Source organism: Chiloscyllium plagiosum, unplaced genomic scaffold, assembly GCF_037043375.1.
Source record: "Chiloscyllium plagiosum isolate Xiang-an unplaced genomic scaffold, Cpla_swu_hap1 HiC_scaffold_51, whole genome shotgun sequence".
Lineage (NCBI taxonomy): Eukaryota > Metazoa > Chordata > Chondrichthyes > Orectolobiformes > Hemiscylliidae > Chiloscyllium > Chiloscyllium plagiosum.
The window spans coordinates 26,414,208-26,432,002 of NW_028270189.1; positions in this window are offsets into that span (position 1 = coordinate 26,414,208).

The following is a 17,795-nucleotide window of genomic DNA, read 5'->3' on the forward strand; positions in this document are numbered from 1 at the left end:
CCAGTTTCTAATCCAAAGTACTAAATCACCCTCAATCCCACACCTCTGCATTTTCTCCAACAGCCTACCACGTGGAATCTTATCAAATGCTTTACTGAGGTCCATGTACACAACGATAACTGCCTCACTCTCTTAAACATGCATGGCCACCTTCTCAAAAACCTCAAAGAGGTTTGAGAGACATGTCCATGTTGACTACTTGTAATCAAATTGTTGCTTGCTAGATGATTATAAATCCTATCTCTTATAATCCTTCCCAAATAAGGCCAACTGGCCTGTAATTGCCTGGGTCACCTGTAGTGCCCTTCTTGAACAAGGGCAAACATTTGCAATCCTCCAGTCCTCTGGTACGAAACCTGTAGACAATGAAAACTCAAATATCAAAGCCAAAGGCTCCAACAACATCTTCCTAGCGCCGCAGAGAATGCTCGAATAAATCCCATGCGGCTCAGGGGACATTTTCACTTTCACTCCTTCTCGAATTGATAACACCTCCTCCTTACCAACCTCGATCCTTTCCAGTCAAATATCTCGCATCTCCTCATTCTCTATACCATTCTCCTTTCTCTGAGTGAACACCAATGCGAAATGTTCGTTTAGCACCTCTCCGATCTCCACAGAATCCACACTCAACTTCCCCCTTCTGTCTTTGACTGGTTCTATTCCTACACTAGTTACCCTTTTCTTCCTAACGTACCTATTAAAAACTTTAGGATTCTCCTTTATTCGACCTGCTAAAGACTACTCCTGTCCTCTCTTTGCACTTCTTAACGCTCTCTTTAAATCCTTCCTACATAATCTGTAACTCTCCATCGTCTCATCGTCACATAAGCCTCCTTCTCTTCTTAACAACAGATGTAATTTCTGTCGTAAACCACTGTTCCCTTACATTATCACTTCCTCCCTGCCTGTTTGGGGCATGCTATTCAAGGACACGCGATGTCTGTTCTTTCAACCAGCTTCACATTTCGATTATCCCCATTCCCTGCATAATGCTACCCCTTTCTATGCATCATACGTCCTGCCGAATCGCGTTACAATTGCCCTTCCCGCATTGATAACGCTTGGCCTGTGGCGTGTACCTATCGCTTTCCATCACAAAACTAAACGTGTTTATGGAGGTTATATACATAAGAAAAGGTAGAGGTACTGAGAATGCCAGAATCATGGGGCAGTATGGAGAGGCTGGGGGAGGTTACAGAGATCATGAGAGCCTAGTGGTTGGATGAGGTTTACAAAGGTCGGGAGCGGGGTGTGGCTGGACAAGGTTACAGCGACAGGGTATATTTGAGAGCAGCTTAGAGAGATATGTAGGTTGTAGGGGCTGAAGTAAGTCACAGGTAAAGGGAGATATGTAGGTGATGGAGGAGGTTAGAGCGATAGGGAGGGATGTAGGGTTTGGAGGTGGTGAAAGAGATAACGAGGGGTGCAAATGTTGGAGGTGGTTAGGGAGAGAAGGAGGGATCTGAGTTTGGAGAAGGTTGCAGAGTTATGGAGAGGTGAAGGAGTTGAAAAGTATTAGAGAGATGTAGGGTGGTGTTGGATTTGAAGGAGGTTAGAGAGGTAGGGAATGGTGTAGGTTTTGGAGGTGATTAGAGAGATAGGAAGGGATCTGGGTTTAGAGTAGGTTGCAGCGATAGGGACGAGTGAAGGAGGTGGAGAGTATTGGAGAGATAGGGAGGTGTATAGTGTTTGGAGTAGGTCAGAGAGATAGGGAGGGTGTAGGATTTGGACTAGGTTAGAGAGATGAGGAGGGTTGTCGGATTTGGTGAAGGTTCTAGAGACACGGATGGGTGTAGGATTTGGAGGATGCCAGAGAGATAGGGAGGGATGCAGAGATTGGAGGAGGTTAGAGAGTTGGGAGAGATCTCTGTTTTGAGGAGGTATGGGAGCGAGGGAATGGAATAGCGTTTGGATGAATTTAGAGAGATAAAGAAGGTCTGGGTTTGGAGGAGTTTGCAGAGACAGGGAGTGTTATGGGGCTGGAGTAGGTGAGAGAGATAGGGAGGAGTGTAGGGTTTGGAGGTGGACAGAGAGGTAGGGACGGGTGTAGGGTTTGGAGGAAGTTACAGAGGTAGGGAGGTGTAGCATTTGGAGAAGTTTAGAGATGGTGATAGGGTAGGGTTTGGAGGAGATTACAGAGATAGGAGGGGTATGGGGCTGGAGTAGGCTAGAGAGACTGGGAGGGGTGTAGGTTTTGGAGGTGTTTAGTGAGATAGTGAGGGGTGTAGGGTTTGGAAAACGTTACAGAGATACGGAGGGGTATAGAGTTTGGAGGAGTTTAAAGAGGTAGGGAGGAGGACGGTTCTGCAGATATTTACAGTGATAGATTGGTTGATGAAGGACAGACAAAGGACAGAGAGTAATTGAAGGAGTGAGTCCTTGGAGTGTCTAATCACGAGAGCCAAAGACTCAGTGTCATACACATAGGAGAGGCCCTTCTGCTGACTGTAATAAAATAAAAGACACAGTAGACCCTGCAAACTACTCCTTCCTAATGCATTGGAGCTTATGCCAGAATTGAGAGGGATGTCCTCCAGACTGTTCAAGCAACAATGTGACAGAACAAAATCTCATGGGGTCATATCAAAGACTGACACGGAAACCTCCTGCTGACTCCCCTCCCTCGCCCTCATGGTGTCACAACAAACACTGACTCGGAAACCTCCTGCTGACTCCAATCCCTCAGCCTCACGCGGTCAGATCAAACACTGACACGGAAACCTCCTGCTGACTCTCCTCCCTCAGCCTCACGGTGTCAGATCAAACACTAACATGGAAACCTCCTGCTGACTCCTCTCCCTCAGCCTCACGGTGTCAGATCAAACACTAACACGGAAACCTCCTGCTGCCTCCCCTCCCTCAGCCTCACGGTGTCAGACCAAAGCCTGACACAGAAACCTCCTGATGACTCCCCTGCCTGAGCTGGTGGATCAGTCTCCCTCTACATTGAACAACACTTGGAGGAATCACTGAGAGACTGACAGAGCTGGAGAATGTATACTGCGTGGGCCATTTCAAAACCACCACCAAGGGGAGCTCAGCAGCAGCGTTGCTGATCGAGGTGGTCAGGTCCAAAAGGACGCAACTGCTTCACTGCATCTGCACCGGGTCAGGGGGAACGACTGATAGGGAGAAACATCCTTGACCTCACCTTCACCAACCTACCGACTACAGACACATTGTTCAAAGACTATATTGGGAACGGTGGCTACAGCACACAGTATTCCTGGAGACAAAGTTCCACTTTTACATCGTGAAGACCCCCTGTGTATATGTGTCACCATCAATGTGCTAAACAGGGCAGATTGCCAATAGATTCTGGAATTTTGCACTGTCTTGTGTGAGGTGGTTCGGTCATTACCAATAGCAGCAGATTTGTACTCCAGTATAATTTTCACTATCACTGCCTGGCGAATGCTCCACTTCATCCTGACCATCAAGCCAGGGATACACCCTTGTTAAATGGAGAATACAGGAGGCCTGCCTATAGTATCACCAAATACACCTCAGAATGTGATGAAGTTACTAAATTGGACCACTTACTCACCACATGGTATAAATAGCAAATGATACATAGATCTAACCAATGAATCAGACCTAATCTCTGCAATCCTCTCGCAGTCTGGGTGAGTGGTGGTGGACAATCACACAACTCACTGGGGAAGGAGGATCCACAAATACCACCTTCTTCAAAGATTGAAGAGCCCAGCACAATAATAGAAAATATAAGGCTGCAACTTTCACAAAAGTGTTCAGATAGAAATATCGATGGGATGTTCTTTTTCAGTTGCAAAATGTGTTGCTGGAAAAGTGCAGCAGATCAGTCAGCATCCAAGGGGCAGGAGAATCAACGTTTCGGGCATGAGACCTTCTTCAAGAATCATGCCCGAAACGTCCATTCTCCTGCTCCTTGGATGCTGCCTGACCTGCTGCACTTTTCCAGCAACACATTTTTCAGCTCTGATCTCCAGCATCTGCAATCCTCACTTTCTCCTACTTGATCTATTTTAGTCTCCTCCAGATGGCAGTCTCCAGCTAATCCTATTCACTGTGTGTGGTATTTACAAACAGCTGGAGGGATTGGAGAATGCAAAGGCTGTCACTCTGATAACATTCCATTCAGGCTGTTCCTGATTGGATACAGCACTGGCATCTTTCTGACAATGTGGGAAACTATCCGGGTGTGTCCTGTACATACATAGAAAAAAACATCAGACAATCAATGACTGCCCCATTGCTCTAATTTCTATTATTAATAAAGGGATGGCAGATGTCACCTACAGTGGGATCAAGCAGCACTTCCTCAGCACCAACCTGCTCACGAAAGCTCAGTTTGGGTTCTCATCCCTTCGGCTCATTGAAGCCTTGGTTTAACGATGTCCAACAAGAAAACACATAGCTGAATTCTAGAGGTCAGGTGACAGTGACAGTTAACATGATCATAACTGCATTTGACCAAATGTTGTATCCAGAATTAACGGCAAACCTGGAGCAAATAGGAATCGTCTGCATTGGCAGAAGTTACACCTGGTACAAAGGAAGGTCGCTGGGGTTGGTAGAGAGCAGCCATCTCAGCTCCACCACCGCTCCCCAGGGGAGGGGCTTTTGGGTAAGCCTGTAGATTAGAAACAGAAAGGTAGGGTACCATACCCGACAGGATAATATGGCTACTCCCTCGTTAGACAGAGACGACGGGCGGTAGTTTAACTGGACAGTCATCATGCCTCAAGTGAGGGAGAGCTTGAGGAGGACAGCCCTTTTCAGACACCTCAGTCAGTGCAGGAATTGAACCCACACTGTTGGCATTACAAACCAGTCATCCAACTGATTGAGCTAAGCAAGTCCTCACTCAACTCCATGGGGAAGGTACTGTAATATTATTCCATTCAGATATGTTGTTAGACACCTCTGGAGCAGGTGAAACTAGAAGCAAGCTTCCTAGCTCAGAGAGAGGGACAGCATCAGTGAGTTATAAGAGTGCTCTCTGCCCTAGGCGCAATAATTTTCAGCTGCTTCATAAATAACCATCCCTATTCAAGTGAAGTCACAACTGAGGATGTTTGTCAATGATTGAACAGTATTCAACACTATTTGTGATTTACTCAGATACTGAAGCAATCCTTATCCAAATACAACAAGGACCTTGGAATATGAAGGTGTATGCTTAACAGTGACAAGTACAATTCCCATTGCACACATGCCAGACAATGATTACCTCTAACAATTGAAAATGGAACTATATCCTCTAACGTTCAATGCCATCACCATCACTGAACTCCCAACGACAAATATCCCGGGGATTACCATTAACCAGAACTGGACTGACCATATAATTTCATTGCCCATTCTTGTAAAGGGCTTATGCTAAAACGTTGACTCTCCTGTACCTCAGATGCTAGCTGATCTGTTGTGCTTTTCCAGCGCCACACTTTGATGCATATAAATTAATTGGCTACAAAATATCTCAAGGGCTAGGAATCCTGCAGAAATAACATTACTCATGATTTCCAAAATGTGTACACCATCTATAAGACACACATTGAATGTGTGTGTGATGAAATACCCGCCCCTCCCCATTTGCCTGTGAATGCAGCTTCACCCCTCATCCACTGACACTGAGGACCAGCAATACCTGCCACCTACACGGTGCCCTGCAGAAATTTACCAAGGCTTCTTACAACGTACCTCTGAAACCATGACCGTGAAGAAGGACAAGAGAAACAGATACATGGGATCATCACCATGTTCGTTTTCCCTTCCACCATCCTGATTGGGAAGTATATTGCCGTTCCTTCAGTGCCACTATTTCAAGTTCCCTCCTAATGGTATCGTAGGTCTAATCACAGCACATTGACTGCAGTGGTTCAATATGGCAGCTCACCCTCACCTTCTCAATGGCAACAAGAGCTGGGCAATAAATACCGGTCCAATCATATTCCATGTACAAATGAAAATGAAAATATAGTCCTGACCTGCTCAATGCTGGACGCTGTCCTTTGGGTTTTGTAGCTCATGCTGTTAGGATCCAGGCAGTAACCTGTTTGTTGTGAACAGCTGAAGGGATATGCTGTTTTAAACAATCTGTCAGTCTCTCAGAGGCATGGCCGAAGTACCGAGCATCACACAGAGACTGACATTCACATTCCGAGCTCTGAAATAGACAGAGGCAATTCAAAATGTACTCATATCTGACTGTAACATGTTTAAAAACACAGTAATATTGTTGCAATGAAAGTGATTATGAGTGAATATTAGCAGGAAGAAAGTGAGGACAGCAGATACTGGACATCAGACTCAAAAAGTGTGGCTCTGATAAAAAAAAAGCACATCCGTTCAGGCAGCATATGAGGAGCAGAAGAGTCGACTTTGAGTTCACAATATTAATACAATGGAAAATAAATGAATATTTTCAAAGTCCTTGTACTTAATATTAATGTGATCTTGGGTGTGGTAATGAGATTCATCATTTCAATGCTCCTTACTGTGAGTTGGCCACTCACATCATATTGTTGTTATAAAAGTGAACGGAATAAAGGGTGGATTTTGTGCTTATTGGACAATCTAAAAGTTGGTATTATGAAAGGATGTCGGACCTTCAGTGAAAAGACTTTGCTGTTAATGGTTTGAACAATGCTGCAAACATTTGCACAGAGATTTCCAGCTCAAGTCACACACAAGTCCATTGGGCTGGGATGATGCTGACCATCAATGGGGCTGCACAAATCTGTTTGGATACTGACATTGTGGGGCTAACATACACTGGATGTGGTTTATGATGGATGCAATGCAAGATGCCATGTGCCGCATGAGCCCATCACCTTTATAACACCTTCATTCAGGATTGGGTCCAAGGTATAAAATTACAGAGTTTAGGTGGCATACCAGAAGGGATATACTTGCAAGACATGGTTGTTTACAGGTCATTGTTACAAATGTTGAACTGCGTCTGGATTAGCGCCATGTACTAGTCCATTGACCAGTTTTCACCACTCACATCTCTCCGTTGTTCAGGCATGTCTCTAATCAGTCTATTGTGAGGGATTGTGTGAGTAACTGCCCAGATCCAGTTTGCAAGCTCTCTGGACAGATTTTGGAGATGGCCAGTATTTTGGAGGTCATGGTGAGGGCCAGTAACACTGTGTCTGAATTCAGGCTTTTCCTCAAAGTCATTTCCAACAGCTTTGCTGCCTGCAAGATGATGTGTTCACTGATCTGAACATGAATCGGCTGTTTACTACAGTCACCAAATTGTGTAATAGTTAGGTGAGCGCTCTGGTATTTCAATTATTGTTCACTTCAATTGTTTTCTAATGAAAAACAATAATGTTTGGTTTATTTTAAAATATGTAAGAAACAAAGTGATATTAACACTTCATTATACAAAATGTAAAAGCGACATGTTGTATATTTCCCACGGACTAATAAAAAAAAGTCAGATTTTGTCTGCAAAACAGGATTCTGTGAACAGGACTATGTCCCTGGTAACTTCACAACCCTCTCTGGTAGGTTCTATCCCACTGACAGGACATAGCCAGGCTGAGGGGGCTGCTCCTTGGTATATATTCAATACAGTCCTCAGCATTGATGCTGGATCCTGCGGCTGCAAGACTGCTCTGTGGCAGGTTATGAGGGAATCAGTAAAAGGGAAACATATAATTGACCACATTGTCACAGATCTGCCTGCTGCAGATACAACTCTCCATTTCATATATCGGTAAGAATGGTCACTGCACAGTTCTTATGGAGAGCAAGGGCTATCTTCACATTTTGCAGACCCACCTCACCATGATATGGGTTCCTAATGGGACAGGCGTTAAACAGATTGAGCAACAAATTATGATGCATCTATGAGGTGCAATTGGTTTAACAGCAGCGGCCGAATCATACTCTGGACAACTCAGTCTGCAACCTCACAGCCCGACATACCTCCCACTGTACAGTAACCATCACGGCCCGACGTACCTCCCATTGTACAGTAAGCACCACGGCCCGACATACCTCCCACTGCACAGTAACTGTCAAGAGCTTAGTGCTTAACACTACTGCCCCACAGCACAAAAGTCCCAGGTTCAATTCTGGCCTTAGGTGACAGTCTGTGTGGAGTTTGCACTTTCCCCCCGTGGCTGTGTGGGTTTCCTCTAGGTGCTCCGGTTTCCTCCCACAGTCCAAAGATGTGTAAGTCAGGTGAATTGGCCATGCTAAATTGTCCATAGTGTTAGGTGCATTAGTCAGTGGTAAATATAGGGCAGGGGAATGGGTCTGGGTGGGTTACTCTTCTGAGAGTTGATGTGGACTGGTTGGCCGAAGAACCTGTTTCCACACTGTAGGGAATCTAGTCTAACCTCCAAGGTTCAAGTCAGGAATATGAAGGAATTATCACTTGTCTGAATGAGTGCAGCTCCAACACTACTCTAGTATGGACTTACTAGCAACAGGCAACACAATTTTGTGTGGAATATCCTGTCTCACAAACTTGAGTGATTATTTTGAGGAAGTGACAAAATTGATTGATGAGGGTGCGGGGCTGAATGTTGGCCGTCTGGACCTTAGCAAGGCCTTTAATATAGTTCCTTATGGCAGGCTCATACAGAAAGTGAAGTGAAATGGGATCAGCGGTCAGTTAGTAAGATGGATAGAGAACTGCTTGGTCATGGATGAAAGAATAGTAGTGGAACAGTGTTTTTGTGACTGGAGATCTGTAAATAATTTGGTGGAGTTGCAGATTGTGAGGATGATTGCCAGAGAATACAGCAGGATGGAGGTCAGCTGCAGATATGGACAGAGAAAACACACATGTAACTTTATCTGGACTGTTGCAACGTGATGCATTTTAGAAGGTCGAATGCAGGAGAGAAGTTCAAAGTGGATGGAAAAACTACTGATTGTATCAACATCCGAAGGAACCTAGGTGTACAGCTCCACAATTCCAGGGAAGTGGCAACACGGGTGGATAGGGTGATCAAGAATCTGACTGCAAACTTGCAGACATGCATCGGAGCTTCCGGTTGCGGCAGGGACAGGCCACTATAAATGCCGGAGGAAACACCACAGAAGCGCTTCACAGGAGGCTCCCAAGCACTGAGGATGTCACCTAGACAGGGGACGAAACGTTTGCAACAAAAACTTCCAGCTCGGCGAACAGAACCACAGCAACGAGCACCCGAGCTACAAATCTTCTCACAAACTTTGAATTAACAGGTCATATTGCAGCTGGAGAGAAACTTAGATCGGGTACATTTACAATATTGTATACAGTACTGGTTGCTACACCAGCAGAATGATGTGGAAGTGTTGGAGAGCGTATAGAAAGGTTGACCAGCATGTTGTCTGGTTTGGCCAGACAACATGCCAGAAGGAGAAGTTAAACACACATGGTTTGTGTGCATCTCAGCATCATTGGCTATGGGGCTACCTGATAGATATTTACAAAATTATCAGAGGCATAGATAGAAGGATAGTTAGAAGCTTTTTCCCAGAGTAGAAATATGAATTACTCAGGATCGTAGGTTTTTGCTAAAAGGGAGAAAGTTTAGGAGATATGATCAGCAAGGTTTATTTTTGCTTTTCCAGACAGGATGTGTAAGTGCCTGGAATGCACTGATAGATGAGAAGGAGTTAATATAGCAAGGTTTAAGAGGCATCTTAGCACAAATATGAGTAAGTAGGGAACAGAATGACATAGAGGGTGTCGGAGCAAAAACTTTCTTTTTAAATTCAGAACGGCATCATGTGTCAGGGCGGGCTTGCTGGGATGAAGGGCCTGTTCCTGTGCTGAACTGATCTTTAAAACAAGATTTGAGTGCAGGAGTGGCAAGATGTTGACTGAATGATTACTGATAATCAACAGCCACATACAGTGGATCTCTCCTCAACAACTTGCAGCTTCATACCCTCCCTCCCACAGTAGGGAAACTCAATATGGAGAATTGGACATGAAAGTCCAAGCTGGTAACTGGTGACACCATTTCGCCCCCCGCTCCAGCAGTCTTCTATCTAGGACAGCAGCGTCTCGGGGGACACTGCACAGACAGAAGCTGCATGTACTCCACACCCATCAATGCTGGCATCTGTCACATGCGAAGCTCACCATGCCATCCCAGCATATCTCCGACCCACTGACAGTACGCTTCTGTACTTCAATGCTGCAGCTGAGGGTGCACTAACAACTCTCATTGAAGTGCTTCTGCAAGGATACTGTGCTCAGGGACACAGACACACCTCATGGACTACCCCTGTGGGCTTCTCACTCCGTGTTTGTACGCACTAAATGCTGCTGCAAGGACACTGAGCTCAGGAAAACAGACCCAGCTCATGGGCTGTCCCACTGGGCTGCTCACTCCGTGTTTGTACACACTCAATGCTGCTGCAAGGACACTATGATCAGGGACACACACCCAGCTCACAGGCTGTCCCTCTGGGCTGCTCACTTCGTGTTTGTACGCACTAACTTTGAACTGACTTCAATGCTCACAGAATTATTACCTTGCCTTACCCTGCCCTCAGCAGTGTCTCCCCTCAGCCAGAGCTATCAGGCTCACCCGCCTGCTGTATTGTATTGGTATTTAGCACAACCACAAAACCAGGAAGCCTGATATCATTTTCCACAGTCAGTCACGGTGCCCAGCACAATCCGGGAGCTCGGACACTCTCAGTCAGTCTCTCGTGGTTGTTAGGGTCAGGATCCTTCCCCTGTGATGGGGGGGGGGGGGGGGGACTGAATGTTGGGGAGCCCCCTATCTCTCTTAGTTCTTTCTCTCCTATTGTGGGATGGTTCCTTCTCGGATGTGAAAATTAGCAACAGATATTAAAGGAGATGGAAGTGGTTGTTACAGCTGTTAGTGGTGGGACAGCTGAGGGAAAGGTGGCGAGGTGGCCTGAGTGAGTGAGTAGGCATTACAGACACCAGGCAGAGTTGGCTAGAGGGGCAGAGATGAGTTTGGAAAGACTGATAGAAGGTGCTGCATTCAGTTAGGGTGGGTAAGTCACATGCAGTTAGAGGTGTGAGGTTGGGACAACACGAGCCTTGGTAGGAGGTGGGTGCAGTAACAGGGAGAGAGTGAGGGAGCGTTTAGAAATTGCAGGTGATGGCACTTACCCTGGTGGAGTGGAGAAGGTCACTGACCTTCTTCCTACACTGCTGGGCATTCACCCAGAAGGCTGGCACCTCACTGACACAGGGGTCAATCTCAGGCGAAGCTGGCAGGGTCTGGTGCCATGGCCTTCCCTGCCAGTCTTGGAGGAAGATAATCTCCCTCTCCTGCACCATGTCATCTATCAGAATTTCAGGGGCTGGTCCACAAAGTGGGGCCACAATTTTACCACCTCTGCCATGTCTAGGCATTTTCGGATTGACAAGCCAAGAGTAAAATGACTTTTTAAAGACGGCCACTTTAACAGGGAGTCCGGTGCATTCTGGGATATCCAGGGAGTGGGAGGTTGTTATGACGAGGGGGAAAAAAAACATCGGGTGAGTGAACGATGAGAGGAAGACCACGGTGGCGGGAGGGAATTTAATGAGGCAGATTGGGGATGGCACTATGAGAAAATGCACTTCATCTTGTGGAGAGTAACCTTCCATGAAACCCGACTAAAATGGGACTTGACCAAATCATAAGGTGGGTTAGGTTTCTCTCTGTCTGAATCAAATAGAGTTGAAGTATTGGGAGCAACAAACTTGGAGCGGATAACTTTACAGGAGATTCAAATCCTGAAAAAGGGGCAACACAATGTTCCAGACTGTTAAAAGGAGCTGGTGGAAAATCCCCGGCCTTATTGTTACCTATATTATCCAATTCTCACTGGATGCAGGGATGGTGCCGGAGGACTGGAGAATGGCTGACCCCGCAGCTTTCTTTCATGTGGAGAAAGGGACTGACTTAATAGGTCGCGGCTGGAATTCTGAGACAGTGGATAAACGGTCACTGAAGAAGTCCCTGGGACTCCAGGACGGTCAGTGTGGATTTGTTCAAGGAAGATCGTGTGTAATTGATCTGACTATGTCGGTTTGAGGCACTGACCTGTAACTGCATGTGAATTACTTAGATTTAACGAGAGATCCGATGGCAGACTGTTTAAAACCAGAAACTGTAGGATCCAGGTGAATAGAGCAAACGACCCAGAGAAGTGCAAAGCAAGGCATTTGTGGACATCAACAATAGAGAAGAATGCACAATAAATGAGAATATGGTCAGTGTGGGCAGATAAATGAAGGTAGCTGGAAACGCCAATAATCTCGTTAATGGAGCAAATGGCATTATTTCCTCTATCAGACAAAATACTCTTCAGAGCAGGAAGCTTATGCTGGAACTGTATAAATAATGAGTTCAGTCACAGCTTGGGGACTGTTTACAATTCTGGTCACTCCATCACATGGAAGGATGGAATTGGACTGGAGAGGGTACAGAGGAGATTCTTCACCCTGTGACAGTGGAAGTGCAGTTATGAGGAAAGATAGGAACGGAGGGTGCTGAGAGGAGATTTGATTGGGGTGCACATATTGTCAGGGGCCTGGGTAAAAAGGGAGAGAACACCTTGTTCCTGTTGGAGAGCTCAGTTACCAGTGGCGAATATTTAATCTAATTGGATGAAATATTAGAGAAGTGGTGACGAAAGCTGTTATTTTACCCAGAGTATGGTCAGGATCTGGGAGGCACACATAGAAGCGGACTGGAGGCAGAAACTCACAAACCATTTTAAAAAGCTGCCGGGTTCTGCACCTGAAGGCCGACACTGTCCGGGGAGACAGAACTAGGGCTTTAAAAAACAATGTTACATCTTGTCCAATGCGGACAGTGGACAGAGTGATCTCCTCTATACTGTGCTATTTTCTGAAGTTTTCAAAGGTTACCAATGTTTGACAGGATCAATACGCAGGGATAAGGGGAGAGGGCAGGGAGGAGCAGTGTGTAAATTGATTAGCATCACAATAATAGTGATCGGATCCTTTATACACAATGCTACTTCACTGTGTTGTCCTATTTATCCTTCCTGTAGAAATTGGAAAAAACATCTTTGATTATCAAATTCTCAGTCGTGGTCACAGTGCAGCCCCATCTCCATAATGAGAGCTACATCTGGCCTGGTTCACACTATTTAAAGCTACCATTTCATTTGCCTTTTTGAAAGGTTCCCAGCTTTATTCTTGCCCTATTGAAGGCTGCTCTCAATCAACTAATGTTTCTCACTCTCAATTTTGTATATGATTCTGTACCATCATCCTGAACTTTACAATAAAATGCTCGCTACACCCCCAAACGCTCCCCTAATGACACTGGATCCATTTTCCCCACGTCTTTCCGTGGGACCAGGTCCAACAGTACATGCTCTCTTGCGTTGGACATATACTCCTGCAGTGAGCTCTCCTCCATATAGTCCAGGAACACTTGCCCCTCATGACCCTTCACCACCAGTAACCAGTCAATATCTGGATAAATTATGTTTCTCAGTAACACGAATCTGTAGTATTGTGATCGCTCTCAAATGCCCCTGCATATTTATTCTCCATCATTTCTTTGGTTGCTGGCTGACAGACTGTACCTCACAGTGTAATTGTATACTTTTTGTTCTGTAGCTGCAGCCAAATTCATTCTGTCCTTGGACGGATCCTCTTTCTCTCGGACTCCTTAACTAACACTAATCAAAACCAATAATTCTACCTTCATCCTTTCCCTTCCCTTATATCATTTCAGAATCCCTTATACCCAGCAATATTTAACACCCAGTCCTACCATTCCTTGAGCCAGCTCTCGGTGATCAGTCCATCAGATTTCCACACACCAATCTGCATCTGGAACTCCCCAAACTCCGAGTATTTATGTCCGTGCAGAGTACCTCAAATTAAGGCTTTCTTTCTTACTCCATCTTCCACTGATAAACTTGTTGTTATAAATTAGTACCAACTGCATCTCCCATGATGTTGAGAATCCTGGTAGTCTCCTCTACTATGCCTTTTTGGATCCTAAGCACACACCAAGTTATTTTCAATCCCTCCCAAACACCACGTAAGAAATTCAGTCCCAGCTCTATCACTTGTTGGCCCATCCACCTTTTACAGTTGCTGCCTTCCCCAGAACCAGTCCCAATGTCCCAGGAATCTGAAGCCCTTCCTGCAGCACCATCGTTCCAGTAACACTCTCATCTACCTAAAATTCCGAGTTTTGTTCTCACTTGGACACGGCACTGGGAGTATTCCAGGGATTGTTACATTTGAGGTCCCGCTTGCTAACCATCCACCGAGCTCACTAAATTCTGATTCCCAGACCACTTCACCCTTCCTACCCAGGTCATTCCTACCAACATGGACATGACCTTTGACTGCTCACTGGCCCCCAGATGAATGTCCTGCAGACACAGTGACATTCTTAACCCCACTATCCTGGAACTATAGACATGCTGACATCTTGTTCAATTTCCTGTCTCCCCTGTGAATATTGTTTCTCCTTCCTTTCCCTCCCCTCCTATATAGTCAGGCTGCTTGTGGTACCACAGACATGGCTCCGACTGCACTCCCCTGAGCAGCCCGAATCTTCATCAGCTTCCAAACTGGGAAACTGAATTGGGAGGGAGACACCAGGATATTCTTGTATTCCCTGACTGTTTCTCTTCGATTGCCTAATCCCCCATTCCCTTATTTATTCCAGGCCGTCATGTCTGCAGGGTGATCTGCTGTGTGTGTGTGTGTGTGTGTGTGTGTGTGTGCTATCCCCCTAACTCAGCATCACAGATGCCCCATAAAGTCTCTAGTCACTGTCTGAGCTCCAAGATCCAGTGTTCATCTAGGACACGAGCAGAGGCAATGACTTCCCAGTGTAACAGAACGCATTTTCCATCTGACAAATATGTCTTAAAATACAACATGTTTAGAGTAACTTAATTAATTACTTAGAATGAAGTTAACATCCGGGAAATAACAATATGGTTAAGTCCCTTTTTCAACTGTGGTTACTGAGGGAGATTTATTGTATTGGCTCACAAGTTCACTTCTCCCTCTTATTTCTGTGTTCAAGCCTTATTTCAGAAGTTGCAAAAATAAATTGGCTGACTTACAACAATTAACTGACAGTCTTTAATAACAGTGTATTTATCAGCCAATGAACTTACAGCATTTTCTGTGATGGCTCTGCCACTTCTATCAAACTCAGTGCAGGCAGGTCCCAGCAGCAGAAAGTTATCTCTGTGATTCCAGGTCCGTGTAACCCTCCAGCTCCCACTCCATAGAACATAGAACATAGAAGAATACAGCGCAGTACAGGGCATTTGGCCCTCGATATTGCACCGAGCCAAGCCCTCCTAATCTACACTCGCCCACTATCCTCCATATGCCTATCCAATGCCCGCCTAAATGCCCATAAAGAGGGAGAGTCCACCACTGCTACTGGCAGGGCATTCCATGAACTCACGACTCGCTGAGTAAAGAACCTACCCCTAACATCTGTCCTATACCTACCACCCCTTAATTTAAATGTATGCCCCCTCGTAATAGCTGACTCCATACATGGAAAAAGGTTCTCACGGTCGACCCTATCTAAACCCCTAATCATCTTGTACACCTCTATCAAGTCACCCCTAAACCTTCTTTTCTCCAATGGAAACAACCCAAGTGCCTCAGCCGTTCCTCATACGATCTTCCTACCAGACCAGGCAACATCCTGGTAAACCTCCTCTGCACCCGCTCCAGTGCCTCCACATCCTTCCTATGGTATGGCGACCAAAACTGCACACAATACTCCAGATGCGGCCGCACCAGAGTCTTATACAACTGCAACATGACCTCAGGACTCCGGAACTCAATTCCTCTACCAATAAAAGCCAGTACGCCATATGCCCTCTTCACCGCACTAATTACCTGGGTGGCAACTTTCAAAGATCTGCGTACATGGATACCAAGATCCCTCTGCTCATCCACTCTACCAAGTATGCGACCATTAGCCCAGTACCCCATTTTTGTTACTTTTACCAAAGTGAATCACCTCAAACTTACCGACATTGAACTCCATTTGCCACATTTCTGCCCAGTTCTGCAGCTTATCTATATCCCGCTGTAACCTGCCACATCCTTCCTCACTGTAAACAACTCCTCCGACTTTCGTATCATTCGCAAACTTGCTCACCCAAACTTCTAGCCCCTCCTCCAGGTCATTTATAAAAATGACAAACAGCAATGGTCCCAAAACAGATCCTTGCGGAACACCGCTAGTAACTACACTCCAAGATGAACCTTTACCATCAACTATTACCCTCTGTCTTCTTCTAGCCAGCCAATTCCTAATCCAAACCTCCAATTCACCCTCAATGCCATACCTCCGTATTTTCTGCAGTAGCCTACCATGGGGAACCTTATCAAACGCCTTACTAAAATCCGTATACATCACATCTATCGCTTTCCCCTCGTCCACCTCCTTAGTCACCATCTCAACGAATTCAATAAGGTTTGTGAGGCACGACCTGCCCTTCACAAAACCATGCTGACTATCCTTGATCACATTATTCCTATCCAGATGTTCATAAATCCTATCCCTTACAATTCTCTCTAAGACTTTGCCCACAACAGAAGTGAGACTCACCGGCCTATAGTTACTAGGGTTATCCCTACTCCGCTTCTTGAACAAGGGAAACACATTTGCTAGCCTCCAGTCTTCTGGCACTACTCCTGTAGACAACGAGGACATAAAAATCAAGGCCAATGGCTCTGCAGTCTCCTCCCTTGCTTCCCAGAGCATCCTAGGATAAATGCCATCAGGCCGAGGGGACTTATCTATTTTCACTTTTCCAGAATTTCAAACACCTCTTCCCTACATACCTCAAAGCCATTCATTCTACTTAATTGTGACTCAGTATTCACATCGGCAACAATGTCCTGTTCATGAGTGAATACTGACGAAAAGTATTCATTCAGTGTCTCCCCAATCTCTTCAGCCTCCACACGCAACTTCCCACTACTATCCTTGACTGGACCTATTCCTACCCTCGTCATTCTTTTATTCCTGACATACCGAGAGAAATTCTTAGGGTTTTCCCTAATCCTACCAACTAAGGACCTTTCATGTCCCTTCCTTGCTGCTCTTAGCTCTCTCTTCAGGTCCTTCCTGGCTACCTTATAACTCTCAATCGCCCCAATCCGCTCTGCTCCCTCACAGGGTCACCGTCTCTTTGACTTCCAGGTACATGTAATCCTCCAGCTCCACCTCCACTCTGCCCCCTCACAGAGTCAGCGTCTCTTTGACTCCCAGGTACGTGCAATCCTCCAGCTCCCACTTCACTCTGCTCCCTCACAGGGTCGCCGTCTCTGTGACTCCCAGGTACGTGTAATCCTCCAGCTCCCACTTCACTCTGCTCCCTCACAGGGTCACTATCTCTGTGACACCCAGGTATGACTTGGCCTCGAACTTCAGTGCTGATTTATATCCTCTCACTTTGCTGCCTCTGTCACTCCCCGGTGTGTGAGCCTCAAACACCAGCTCCAAGTTGCTCCCTCAAATGGTCACTCCCTCTGTGACTCCATGCTGATTTTCAGCCTCCTGCTCCGCTGCTTCTCCAACTCCAAGTCCCAGTCGGACTCGGTCTTCGCTGCTGAGTTATATTCTCCCGATATGTACCTCTCTCTCTCAGGTTCTCTCCCTTTGTGACTCCCAGGTAATGGTCGGCCTCAATCCTCAGCTGAGATTTTTAACATCCCATTCCGCACTGCTCTCTTATAGGATCGTCGTTGTGCCTGGAAAACAGTGGGAAAGAGGAGGATTAGACAGAGCAGATGGTGTTACAGTGATTGAGCGAGCTGTATGGAATGGAACTGG